At 43.6% G+C, this 12411-nt stretch overlaps 1 long non-coding RNA gene and 2 pseudogenes across 1 annotated transcript; all 3 read right to left on the bottom strand.

Moving 5' to 3' along the window:
* Positions 1-2044: 2044 nt before the first annotated feature.
* LOC147447202 (uncharacterized) lies at positions 2045-3586 on the bottom strand. The gene is made up of 2 exons (XR_015189718.1): positions 2538-3586; positions 2045-2377 (listed from the first exon to the last, which is right to left on the bottom strand). It is a non-coding gene; the product is annotated as an uncharacterized LOC147447202 (long non-coding RNA).
* A 2485-nt stretch (positions 3587-6071) lies between these two features.
* Positions 6072-6559, bottom strand: LOC147447201 (elongation factor 1-delta 2-like; annotated as a pseudogene).
* A 94-nt stretch (positions 6560-6653) lies between these two features.
* On the bottom strand, positions 6654-11513 carry LOC147447200 (zinc finger protein CONSTANS-LIKE 5-like; annotated as a pseudogene).
* Positions 11514-12411: the final 898 nt, after the last annotated feature.

Genomic DNA, 12411 nt, shown 5'->3' with positions numbered 1-12411 from the left:
AGAGGTGGGTCTAATCAATGTAAGAAATAATATAATTTAAATCTAAGAATAACTTTGTTCTCTAAGGCATCTCTTATTAAACTAAAAAGACACACAAATTACATCAACCTTACTTTCCTTAGGTTGCACTAGTAAAACGGCGCCGCCTTCGGCAGCGGCATGGCCCCTCTTATCCTCAAGCCTCTTACCATGCCATTCTTTGTGGGTGCAGTGTGCGTTTAGAGAATGCAAGCACAGGCATAGGTAGCACCAGAGCAACATGACAAAGAGAACATCTATAGAGACACACCCGCCTTTGATATGTGGTACCAAGAGCACCTACAACTCTCTCTCAGCCATGGTGGTGAGAACCTTAGCCTCGTCGGGTTCTGCACTGCCTGTCATCCATGCAACAGGGCCCCCTCTCTCTGTCTCTCTCTCTCTCTCTCTCTCTCCATACCGAGGGAATCTTCCCTGCCATGAGAACCAAGGGGAGAGCTCTCTCTCCCCATACCGAGGGAATGATGTCTTCCATGCCATGAGAACCAAAGAGAGAGAGAGAGAGAGAGAGAGAGAGAGAGAGAGAGAGAGAGTTCAGTGTCGGGCTTCCTATGTTGTTGCAAATTCCTCATAGAGCTCTTCCTAGTAGGTATCGAGAGGGACTTAGCTTGATCATCGTGACAATTGAGGAGAAATGCTGACGATTTTTTCTAATCAAGGAACCAGTAGCATCTGGCCAATTTATAGGGCTGACTCCCACGTTTTCTTGATAGCTCAATGTAGGTGCCTTCGCAACTGTTTCTGGTAAAACAGAGATAGGAGTGCCTTCTCCATCTGAAGATGGCAACATTAAGATTGATTGCATGGATCTAGAAAAAGGTTTAGAAATGAGAGAGTTACTGGTGATGGCTGAAGAGGGTGAGTTTTCTACATCTAAGGTCTGGCAGTAGGATGACAAAGGGATGAAAGCTATATCGACATATTTTGTTATGTAGATGATCACATGTCTGTTGATATGCTCTTATCCCCCGGCACTGAGCTATGTCTCTCTCTCGAAGATGTTTCATCTCTTTCTTTTATTTAAAAAACTTATTGAAAATGAATAAAATTTGTTATTCTCTATCATAAAATGATTTAAAATAAATATATTTAAAAAAAACTCTAAATGCAAAAATAAATAAATTCACTTGCAAGGTCCGTTGCCAAGTCGCTGCCACCCACAAATGTCTCTTTCTCTCTCCCTCCGTTGCTTGAGTGCCTCACGGTTATTGTAGCCCCTCCCCCCTAGCTGCTGCAAGCCGGTGGCACGTCCCTGCTCTTGTAGAGCGACCAATTGGCATGTTGAATGTTCTTGGTTTTGTCGGCGGCGAGGTGCTCAGAGCGATCGCACAACAGCATTTATCGAACAGCTGTGCTGAGCAACGCCATAAACACATAGCCCGGGCGTAGGCATAGACACCCATCAGCACGATGGGCATGCGCGCGCGTGCACACATACATACACCTGCACATGGAGGAGGTAGTTGCTTCGGCCAAAGGTAGAGAGAGAGAGAGAGAGAGAGAGAGAGAGAGAGAGAGACGCAAGGAGCAGGCCCACTCCAACTGGTTGATCATCAGCATGGGTAGCTTGTGAGTGAGAAGCAAGAAGCGACACAACATCCATGGACTTATCAACGCAAGGCTTGCCATGCATGGGGCAACTTGTGAGCGGAAACACTATAACATATCAAACAGACATGTTGGGCTTTAAGCCCACCTGCACAGCGGCCTTGCCTCATTATGTGATTTAGCAAGGAGATCCCAGCACTTCTCTGTGTGTGTGTGTGTGTGTGTGTGGTGCAACAATGAGGTTCTGCCAACTTGCATCTCTCTCTCTCTCTCTCTCTCTCTCCTTCCTTCAAAAAATTAGAGCTCTTAGTAGACAACTCATAAATGTTATCGGAAGTCTCATGTCACATGGTTTTCCTAATCTTCCTCTTTTGCTCTCTCTCTCTCTCTCTCTCTCTCTCTCTCTCTCTCACACACACACACACACACACACAAACAAACAAACAAACAAACACTATTAAAAAAAGAAAGAATGAAAGCAAGAGATTGTCCAAGTTCCAAGTTGTGAAGGGTTTGCTTGGCATAGGTGTAGTACTGCTACAACCAGAAATAAGCTTCTTTTGCCTAGCCCAATAACCTTCCAAAGACTTGCGGTGGATGGATGGGTGCAGGCAAGGAGCTAGAGAAACAACACAGACTGCATATTTTGGAGAAACTCTGACTATGAGAGTAGAGAGTGCATCAGGATCGGTCCCACGGTTTAAGATTCCTGGCATTGAGCTCTTTGGTAGCTCTCCTCCACCAACTCTACTCCCATTCATAACACTTCAAAACTCTTTTCCCTTGTATCCTGCAAATATGGCTGTGCCTGAGTATGACATGTCACTGTGTGCATGCATGTGATGAGGGAGAAAGATGAGGGGGAATCCAGTGAACTTGCGCAGTGGAAAACAAACAAAATGAAGAGAGAGAGAGAGAGAGAGAGAGAGAGAGAGAGAGAGAGAGAGTACCTTGTCTTCTGAGATCACGGGCTACGCGAGCTTGCTTAAACTCCAAAACGATAGTCAGACGCAACTGGCCTTGAGGTGAAGGCTTTATCAGCAATGGACACTATGCATGGAAGAGGCTTCAACGGCTCAACGTTCTACTACTGCTTGTCGTTTAACGCGAGAGAGAGAGAGAGAGAGAGAGAGAGAGAGAGAGAGAGAGAGAGAGAAGAAACATGTATGCATGCAGCCTATTCAAACAACAGAAGAGCTGATGTAATTATCATACGAAGCACAAATAGCAAGCAATGGCTGCTTCTTCCAATCTTGAAGCTATTTCTCCTACTTCATGCTGCTTGCTTTGGAGGCAGGCTCGCAATCCGGTGAGATCAGGGCCATTTCACTATTCGTCTCGAGTCCTATCTTTTGGAGCATCGAGCGTGTCTTCGGCTGCCCAAATGGGACACTGGCGCAATTGGCGAGGCTTCGGCTGCCCGATGTGAGTAGTGTGAGCAGGTGAGTACAGGGGCCGAGGGTTCTGCACGTTTCTAGTGGGGAAGTCGCTGGGGGTGTTGTGTGGGAAAGGCAAGGCGGAGATGATGAGAAAGGTGTCTAGGGAGAAGAATATACCGGATGTGGGGGTAGGAATAATGGGCGACAACGTATAACCTCCTCGTTTGTGTGCAAGGAAGCACATATGGACGTGAAGACGAAGGGCAACACAGCTAGTGGAGAGCAGAGCAGTACCAGCAATCGCTTGATAGGAGGCTGGAGCCACTGGAGGGCTGAAGAGATAGGCTCGCTCCAATCGAGGGGCTTCGACCGTTGCACAATGAAAAAGAAATGCTCCGTATTGAGTTAGATTGGCCATTAATTACTTGACGCTATTCATTAATGCCTCGGGTGTTGAATCTCGTGAAGGATAACATGCCGGTAGTCGAACGATGCCTCTGGTATAAGCAGGCGCACTGACTCTCACTCTCTGAGATGTTCCTACTGTGCGTGTTGCAGCATCCACACTGACCTCCCTACGTTCTGATTTTGGCCGGATGCAAGAGAGCATGACACATGGCATGGAGGGGGACCCGGAATCCCTCCCCCCATTATAGTAGTATAGATGCGGATCCCCCCATCTACATTTAGCCGTGGAAGGATTGCTTTCTAGCTTTTATAATTGAGCATCACGTGACTATCACATCCATTCCAATTTGAAAGGTAAAGGGAATGAAGGAATCAGGCCTTTTCGTTAGAAAAAGCTAAAAAGAGCGAATCATGCTTGGAGCTTGGAAAACTGCTTTCAAATCTAAAGACAAGCTGATTGATGGGCTCTTGTGACGGCTTCTAGAGTAACAAGCCTAAGGGCATGGTCGCCTTGGGACTGCTTTTTGGCTATCCGGCGCTTTCACTCGGTCAAGAAAATTGGCAATCGGGTTAATCATGCCAAGATTCGGTTAATGATTTCGAATAGTCTCGAGCGAATGTAGAGGGCACAAAAAGTTAGGGCATGGTTGCTTGTAGAGGGCACAAAAAGTTAGGGCATGGTTGCTTGTAGCTGTGTTGCAACTCTCCTGCCCGGTTTGCAAGTCACCCCATCACACCATCATTGCAGTGAAATCGCTGGTCAAACTGTTTTGCTCCGTGGGCAGGGCGGCTGCGCATTCTCGCCCATGATAACCAGAGATCTAACCGAATCCCACAATTTTTGAGACAATGTATCCAAAAAATTTTGCCTCTCTAGGTGACGTGACTCGCGATGATGGCAACCTTCTCTCTCTAAGCTACTGGCTGGTTACCTGCTACATAGCAGGATAACACTCCACGCGACCAGGTCCTTAGTGTCTATGGGGGTGATTCTTGCCTCCATTATCAAGGAAAACGACAAGGATTTACAGTTTTGAAGGCTCTTTATTAGCTACAATTTGACATGTAGATAGAGAATGACAATGATTGGTGACCGGGCAATGAGCTGGATAGCAAAGCCACGCGATCGAGTCCTAAGTCGTTGAAGATTGTCAAGCCTAGTCCTATGAGGCTATGAATATCACGACTCGAGTGGTCGGTATGTTCTCTTTATCGAAAATCAGTTCAAATAAAACAAGTGATAAAATCACGAGGTCTGCGAAATAGATGCACCTAACCATGTTGAACCTTACAAAAATTTGGAAATGTAGACTTTCTATTACAAGGATCTACCATAGAAATATGGCCTACATTTAAAAAGGTAACACTCCATAGAAAGGTGGGAGCAAGTAATGGAGAACATATGGAAGCCAAAGGTTCCACCAGAGCACATGAAGGTCTTTCTATGGAAGGTAATTTGGGGTGCTCTATCGACGGGGGTGAAGATTCATGAGAGAGGAACTGGATCAGATCGATGCTTGGGGTGCAGGATGGCTAGTGAAGATCTGGCCCACCTATTCATGGATTGCCCAACTATCAAAGGCCTGACAGGGAAAATATGCAAGTGGGTCGAAAGAACATGGAATATTAGTTTCTTCAAGACTGACCTTTTCCTTGGAGGCAAGAATACAGGAAGTCCTGTCCTCCTCGTCAGCACTCAAATCGTCAGATACTTCTTCTTACATAATGTATGGCAGACAAGAAACCGTCGTGTGTTTGAAGGAGGTTTGGAGGTGGCAAGCTTCGTAGAACTTACTCAAGAAAGCAAAGTGCTAATATGGATGCTCGGGCGCAAGCAACACTTGGCGGATTGGACTAGGACTACTTGTGCCTTGCTGTCAGCAGATGGAATGCCTAGGACGGGGGAAAATCTTGGCCATCGGTAAATAAAAGACTTGTGTATCGAGGAGGAGGCGTCGGTTTGGTGGGGGTGGCTGCCCTGATAGCCGATGTGATTATAGTCCCTGGATGATGTCATGGCTCAACAAGAGCATGACAAGACCTTGTAATTTTTTGGGCTGTTCAATATAATTCACTCACAATTGTGAGTTTTGCTTTACAAAAAAAAAACTTCTCTACAGAAATGGAATCAATGACTATAAGCTCAAGCAAGCAACATCATCACACTAGCTCTATCACTAATAATTAGAAAACATTCAATCGAATGGTTGACTGTGTTTCTATTAGCTTGATAAACATGAAACCAGATCATAGGAGCAAATGGATGATGTATTTGATCTACTTGATGCCTAAACATATTGATGAAGACGAAGCAATGGTAGTTGTGCAACCTCTTGCTCGCTCTACTTCCTTAATGTGTGCTCTCCCCCCCCCGCCCAAAACAACAAACCCCCAAACCCCAAAAAAAACCTTCCTTTCCTCTATACTCACATCATGAGCTCTCTCTCTCTCTCTCTAAAATAATCCAACTCTGCTTCATTTAGTAAAGGTCTATAAAATAGAAACAAACATAAGTCCTTGTGGATAACCCATCTCTAATCACGATCCACACTGTATTGAGAGGCTCAGCCTACTACACTCTCATCAACAGAACCGCAACACCTCCAGAATTTAGGTTTTATTGAAGGAGACTATATCATAGCTTTGGATGAAGTTGTTCCTTGACTCTTCAGTCAAACACTAGAAATTTCCAAGCATTTAGACACTTTGAACTGCTTCTTCAAGCTTCACTATGTCAGTTTCATCATCCCACGGCTTCACATCCATAAGGATTGAAGACTCCCTACTCTCTTTCTGTTTGGTTGATCTGGCCTTCTGTGCCTTTTACTTTGCATTTTCTTTTTTCTCCTCCTCTATTTCCTTACCAAATAGATCTAGATCATCATCATCACCAAGAGGCATGGCAGGGACAAGGGAGCGTCTACAACCAGCTCTACTGTTTGCATATAGAGGGAAATCAGGAAAGCTTGACACTAATAGTAGAGCCTCAAAAATGTGCTTGTAGAAGAGCTGAATTATGACATCGTGAAACATTTTCTAGGTTGCTCCAAAATGCTTGCAAAACAGCAAAAGGTGCAACGACATCTTCATTTGAGAGCTCATCAGTAGCTTCTGCTGGTGGACAGCTAGTACCCGTCGACGAACTCCTGCAGATCAGAAGGAGAGCTGAGATCAGGAAGGTCCATAGATGCGCCTTTACCAACACCCTTTTCCTTCACCTGTGACCCTTGAGAGGAAGGAGACGTAATTTTGCAATTACAACAGGTCTATGCATACGTTTTAGATTGAAGGTACAAGACCAAAGCCTGAATCGTCATAACAGAGATCATTGGTTCCACATCAATTTTGTCCTCTTGGCAAACCTACCCTTCATCCTTGGTCTGGTCTCTGCATACGCCTTCCTTGAAGCATACTTGATAGTCTTCTCAAACTTCCTATTCTTCTTCTTCTCTTTGTATTGTAGGACCCTCACTTCCCTTGCCATAGTCTCTAGTTGCGAGATGCTTTGAAGTCAAGGGAGTCCACTAGATCCGATCCGGATAGATTGGTCGTTGAGTGTGGACTCTGGAACGACACCAAACTCCGTCAATCTTGAACAAAAGCATGACTTAAAGATGTCGAATCAAACCCAACCCCATTCTTCGTGGCCATTTCTCCCTCCACAACATGAGGAGCACTAAGAGGAAGAGCCATTGTGACATGCAGATGCGGATTGTGCACTAGCACTATGCTATCTACTCCCATGGTCTACACAAGCTGTATGTCAAAAAATGGAACCACATTAGGAAAGAATTCCAAGAAGCTATCAAATTCTGATTTCACTTTGGGGAGCTTGCCACTCGTGGGAGGCAACGCTAAGTTGATGGAGCCACTGTTGCACGCCTCATCTTAAAAGAGAGAGGGCCCTATTACCACATCATCAAAAGAGAGAGGGCGCTTTCAACTATTGGCCATTACATCTGAAGGGAGGAGCTAGGACTCCACTTCTGCAATGTGAGGTCCCCACCCCGTCGTCTCAAACGACGGATCTGATGGTAAACTTGGTGGCCACTAGATCTACAGCAGAAGCAAACAAAGTGGTTTATGGTTCATCTAGCGGACGACCTCTCATCACAAAGTGAGTCGAGTTTGAGCCTACTAGCATCGAGATTTAGTTCCACCCCGCAGGGGAAGCGTGATTAACTTATCTAGCGATCCTAAGACCCACCTTCCAAGAGGAGACAAATCTCGAGTGCCTTTTTCCCCATGTTTCAGAGGCACGTATACTTGAGGCTTCGCCACTCTTGGGGCAATGAGTAATACTAGCGTCGATTTATAACACTATGGGGATGGAGAGTTTCCGACAAATCGAGACCACCCTTCTCATAGGCATTGGCAACCCGAGCCAAGCCCCCACTTTCCACCCCATACTCACACTTCCTTTGTTACCTAATTACTACCACAATGGTTGTTCAACATATAAGTTCTTTGTTTTTTTTTCCGATTCACAAGTTCTTTAATACAGCCCTTCAACTAGTATTGCAAAGCGGCACCAAGACAGTAATTCTAGTAAAAATTCACTCAAAAACTCATTCATTTAAAGTTCCAATGTTCTGGGGGTACAACATCCCTCCCCCAGCGAGAGTTTACTCCTCCCGTTGTCGCCTAGTTGCCCATACAACTAAACTGTCCACCACTTAACCAGTAGTCCTGCACTTCCATTGTTTAACCAGCAGTCGTGGATATCCACCGCTTAACTAGCAGTCGTGGATTCAAGAGCCCTTAACCAGGAACTCTAGCTCCTGCGAATAACTTCGCGAGCTGCCTCCTGTGATCAAGAGGGGGTTCGGGCTAGATCAACATTGGAATTGAAAATGAACTAGATGAGCCAAATTTTTCCTAGCAAACATTCTTTCCTAGATCAAAGAGTATATCCAACAATCATTCTTTCCTACTTGGAAACTAATATATATTTCAATTCAAATGCTGTGATCTCCGTTGGATTTCTCCTACATGTTTAGGGATATGTTCTTTCCTAACTTATCGGATACAATGTTAACTTAAACAAAACTTGAATTAAAAATGTGACCTACCTCCACAATTTTCCCGTCATTGCTCTGTGAGATGGCCGGTACTTGGTCGACCATGGGAGCTTTTCCCTTTCCATTAGTGTTGCTTGTCCCCGCCTCGCGATCGTGGGAACCATCGAAACGAGTTCTCTTTATCGGGGCCATTTTATAGTCACTACTTAATTGACAACTTGGAAAAAGAGAGCTAACATTCGAGAATAACATACAACCATGATGACGGATTAGTTTTAATAAGCAAATCCCCTTGTACGAGAGATTAGACTTACTCAAGACATAGAGAATCCCGATAGCAACATACTTGTTCTATGGGAATAGGCCCTAAGGTTAATTACTTGACCTAGATAATTATGAAATTCAGATTTTTACTTAATCAGTTCTACTAGAGATGAAATAGACGTGCTTAATCACTTCTTAATGCAAGTAGAGAATTGCAGATTTTATTGTATGCATAGATGAGAGGATTTCTCCCTTCCTAAGGATTAATGGTGGATTAATTTTCCGTAATTAAATCATAATCCATGAGCAATTGATTCTAATTTAATTATTTACACATTATGGAGTAATAGAATGCAATGGACCATTCCCACCTCAAAGCTGACTTGATTTTTAATCACAACGGTGACTAGTGGATGATTCCTTAAACATGCATTAAACTATGATTAAGAGTAACTAATTGCTTGCATGATTACTAATTAGATTAATATTTATGCAATAGATCATGGATACGGAGAATTAGAGAGTATCTAATGAGTATTTTGACTATGATTATGCATACTAGATGCGGAATTAAGCCTGTATATTAGAGAGGGAATTACAACAAGCATGAATTAAATCGAAAATTACCGAGGTTGCGGCTGAGTTCCTCTCGAAGTTCTGATGCAAGGGCCTCCTTGAGACGAGAAACGGGCAGTACCTTCCCTCCTAGCTCGTCTTTCAAAGACTATGTCTGCTGGCAGGACCTCCTAAGGTGTGTGTGTGTGTGTGTGTGTGTAATTAAGGTCTCTGTGTGTGTAGGAGTGTGTGTGTGTGTACTTAGTGTGTGTGTGTGTGAGCATATATGTGTGCTTGTGTGTGTGTGTGTGTGTAGCATGTACTTAAGGTGCAACACCTCCTCAAGGTGTGTGTGTGTGTGTGTGTAGGAGTGTGTGTGTGTGTAGCATGTACTTAAGGTGCATCACCTCCTCAAGGTGTGTGTGTGTGTGTGTGTAGGAGTGTGTGTGTGTGTATACTTAGTGTGTGTGTGTGTGTGTGAGCATATATGTGTGCTTGTGTGTGTGCGAGAATGCTCTTATATAGGCTCACAAGCTGAAAAATTCGAATTTGCCTGCTATATGGATATGGAGGAGTGTTCACTTCATGCATGGTAGCTCTAGTTGCATACTTACCAAGTGTCCCAACCTGCTCAAGAGCTCACTTAGTCTCTCTCTCTCTTGCATGGAAAGTAGCCCACGAGCCCTGTGAGTGTGTGAGGGCACCCTCTTACTGCCAAACTCAGTTTGCAATGGCCTGGAGCCAGTTCCCACACAGTCCCCGAGTCCCGGTGCCTCCCCGCACAACTTTAGGAAAATTTATATTTAACCTAAGACAGGCAATACAAATTAGAATTTAATGCCCGAACTTGCTATAATAAGCTCTAACTAAGGTGTATTAACCTGGGTACCTGCCATATTTAGCAGCCCTCGACATCCAAAAATGATTTTTTTTCAAATTTGGGGTATGGGTGCAGTTTTTCGAGACGGTCAAAACTGAAGGATAGGGTGACCAAAAACTTACTATTTTTGGAAAATTTCCGCAAAAATAATATTAATTCACTTTTGGAAGCTTTATGATATTCTAAACATTATGGCATCGACAGATTTTGGAAAACTGCTAAAAATAGTAACTTTTTCCATTATGATTGTTTCATGGTACAATGGTGTTCTTTTAGCTTGGGGTCGGAGACCTTACAACCTCCCCAATGTGAAAAATTTGAGATGTCCTCATCTCAAGAATTTATTAGGATAATCCTTTGTGAGCGTTGGTTCGTTCTCCCAAGTAGCGTCTTCTTCAGGATAATCTTTCCACTTCACAAGGTGCTCGGTAATTGTCCTGTTTCGTAGCTTTCTTTCTTTGGATTCAAGGACGTAATCAAGTTGAAGTTCGAGAACTCCTTGTATTGGCATAACTATCTGATCTAAGTCCAAGAGTTGATCGCGGTTAGGAATGTAGGGTTTGAGTAGGCTGACGTGAAATACATCGTGAACCTTTACGTTTGCGGGTAACTTGAGTTTGTAGGCCTGGTCACTCACAACCTTAGTGATTTCGAAGGGTCCACAATATCTCAGGCTAGTTTCTTGTACCTTCCTACCTTATTTCCTTCTTTAGTAATTATGTTATAGGAGCTACGATAAGAGCATAATCTATGACAATTCATACACCAACCCGTAATCTCAAGAAATTCTCACACTTCCCTGATGGTAGAGGGTTGAGGCCGTTCTAGAATAACAACTTAAAACTTTAACAGCACAAGACAAAAGACTCAAGACAATATTTCCTTATCCAAGTCGAGTTCCATAGTTTATTTATGCTAAGTAATTACAAATCTAGCTTGGTTCAACAGTTAAAGGATTCTAACTGCTGGTTGTTCAGGAGCACAATAGTACAAGTGATAAGTGTTTGAAGACAAATACTTATAGTCTACTATCTCATCAGAGTAGTATTTCTTGTACACATTGCTAAAATGCTTAAATATTACAAGATTCTAGTTTGGAGGAAACACATCCAGAATGGCATTAGGCTTAATTCTATCACTAGGTATCACATTCTTTGCTTGATCGAAGACCCATCGGTTCAAGGTTGTCTTGAGACCATCTACAGTGATCTTAACTTCTCCAAATGTTCCAAGGAAGTAGAAAACTTGGATAACCCACAATTCATGCGCCCAACGAAGCTTCTTCAAGTCAATGGATAAATACTCAAATTTTGTAGCATTGATGTAGAAGATACCACCCTTACTATTCCATATAATCTCCCAACCTTGATGGATTCTCGTTGATGGAGGAGCAAAGGCCTTCATCAAAATTTCCACCATGCTTCCGCGAAAATTGTAATTTGGAGAATGACACGCCTCCATATACATTATTTAAAATGTTCTAAACTTGTAGTAAGCAATCTTGGCATCTTCCTGAAACATCAATGCTTAGTCCTTGAGTACGTCTACCCTGCTCACCTTTATTATTTTAAAAGTTTCAAACAACATTATTTTCCAGTTCGTAAACCTAGGCTCTGATACCATGTGTGAGGTCCCCACCCCGTCATCTCAAACGACGGATCTGATGGTAAACCTCGTGGCCACTAGATCTACAGTGGAAGCAAACAAAGTGGTTTATGGTTCATCTAGCGGACGACCTCTCATCACAAAGTGAGTCGAGTTCGAGCCTACTAGCATCGAGATCTAGTTCCACCCCGCAGGGGAAGCGTGATTAAATTATCTAGCGATCCTAAGACCCACCTTCCAAGAGGAGACAAGTCCTGAGTGCCTTTTTCCCCATGTTTTAGAGGCACGTATACTTGAGGGTTCGCCGCTCTTGGGGCAATGAGTAATAATAGCGTCGATTTATAACACTATGGGGATGGAGAGTTCCCGACCAATCGGGACCACCCTTCTCATAGGCATTGGCAACCCGAGCCAAGCCCCCACTTTCCACCCCATACTCACACTTCCTTTGTTACCAAATTACTACCACAATGGTTGTTCAACATATAAGTTATTTGTTTATTTTTTTGATTAACAAGTTCTTTAATACAACCCTTCAACCAGTATTGTAAAGCGGCACCAAGACAGTAATTCTAGTAAAAATTCACTCAAAAACTCATTCATTTAAAGTTTCAATGTTCTGGGTGTATAACATCCCTCCCCCAACGAGGGTTTACTCCTCCCGTTGTTGCCTAGTTGCCCATACAACTAGGTTGTCCACCGCTTAACCAGC

The sequence above is a fragment of the Adiantum capillus-veneris genome, chromosome 11 (assembly GCF_014529385.1).
Source record: "Adiantum capillus-veneris isolate H3 chromosome 11, ASM1452938v2, whole genome shotgun sequence".
Classification (NCBI taxonomy): Eukaryota; Viridiplantae; Streptophyta; class Polypodiopsida; order Polypodiales; family Pteridaceae; genus Adiantum; species Adiantum capillus-veneris.
This window is presented reverse-complemented; position numbering and strand designations above follow the sequence as displayed.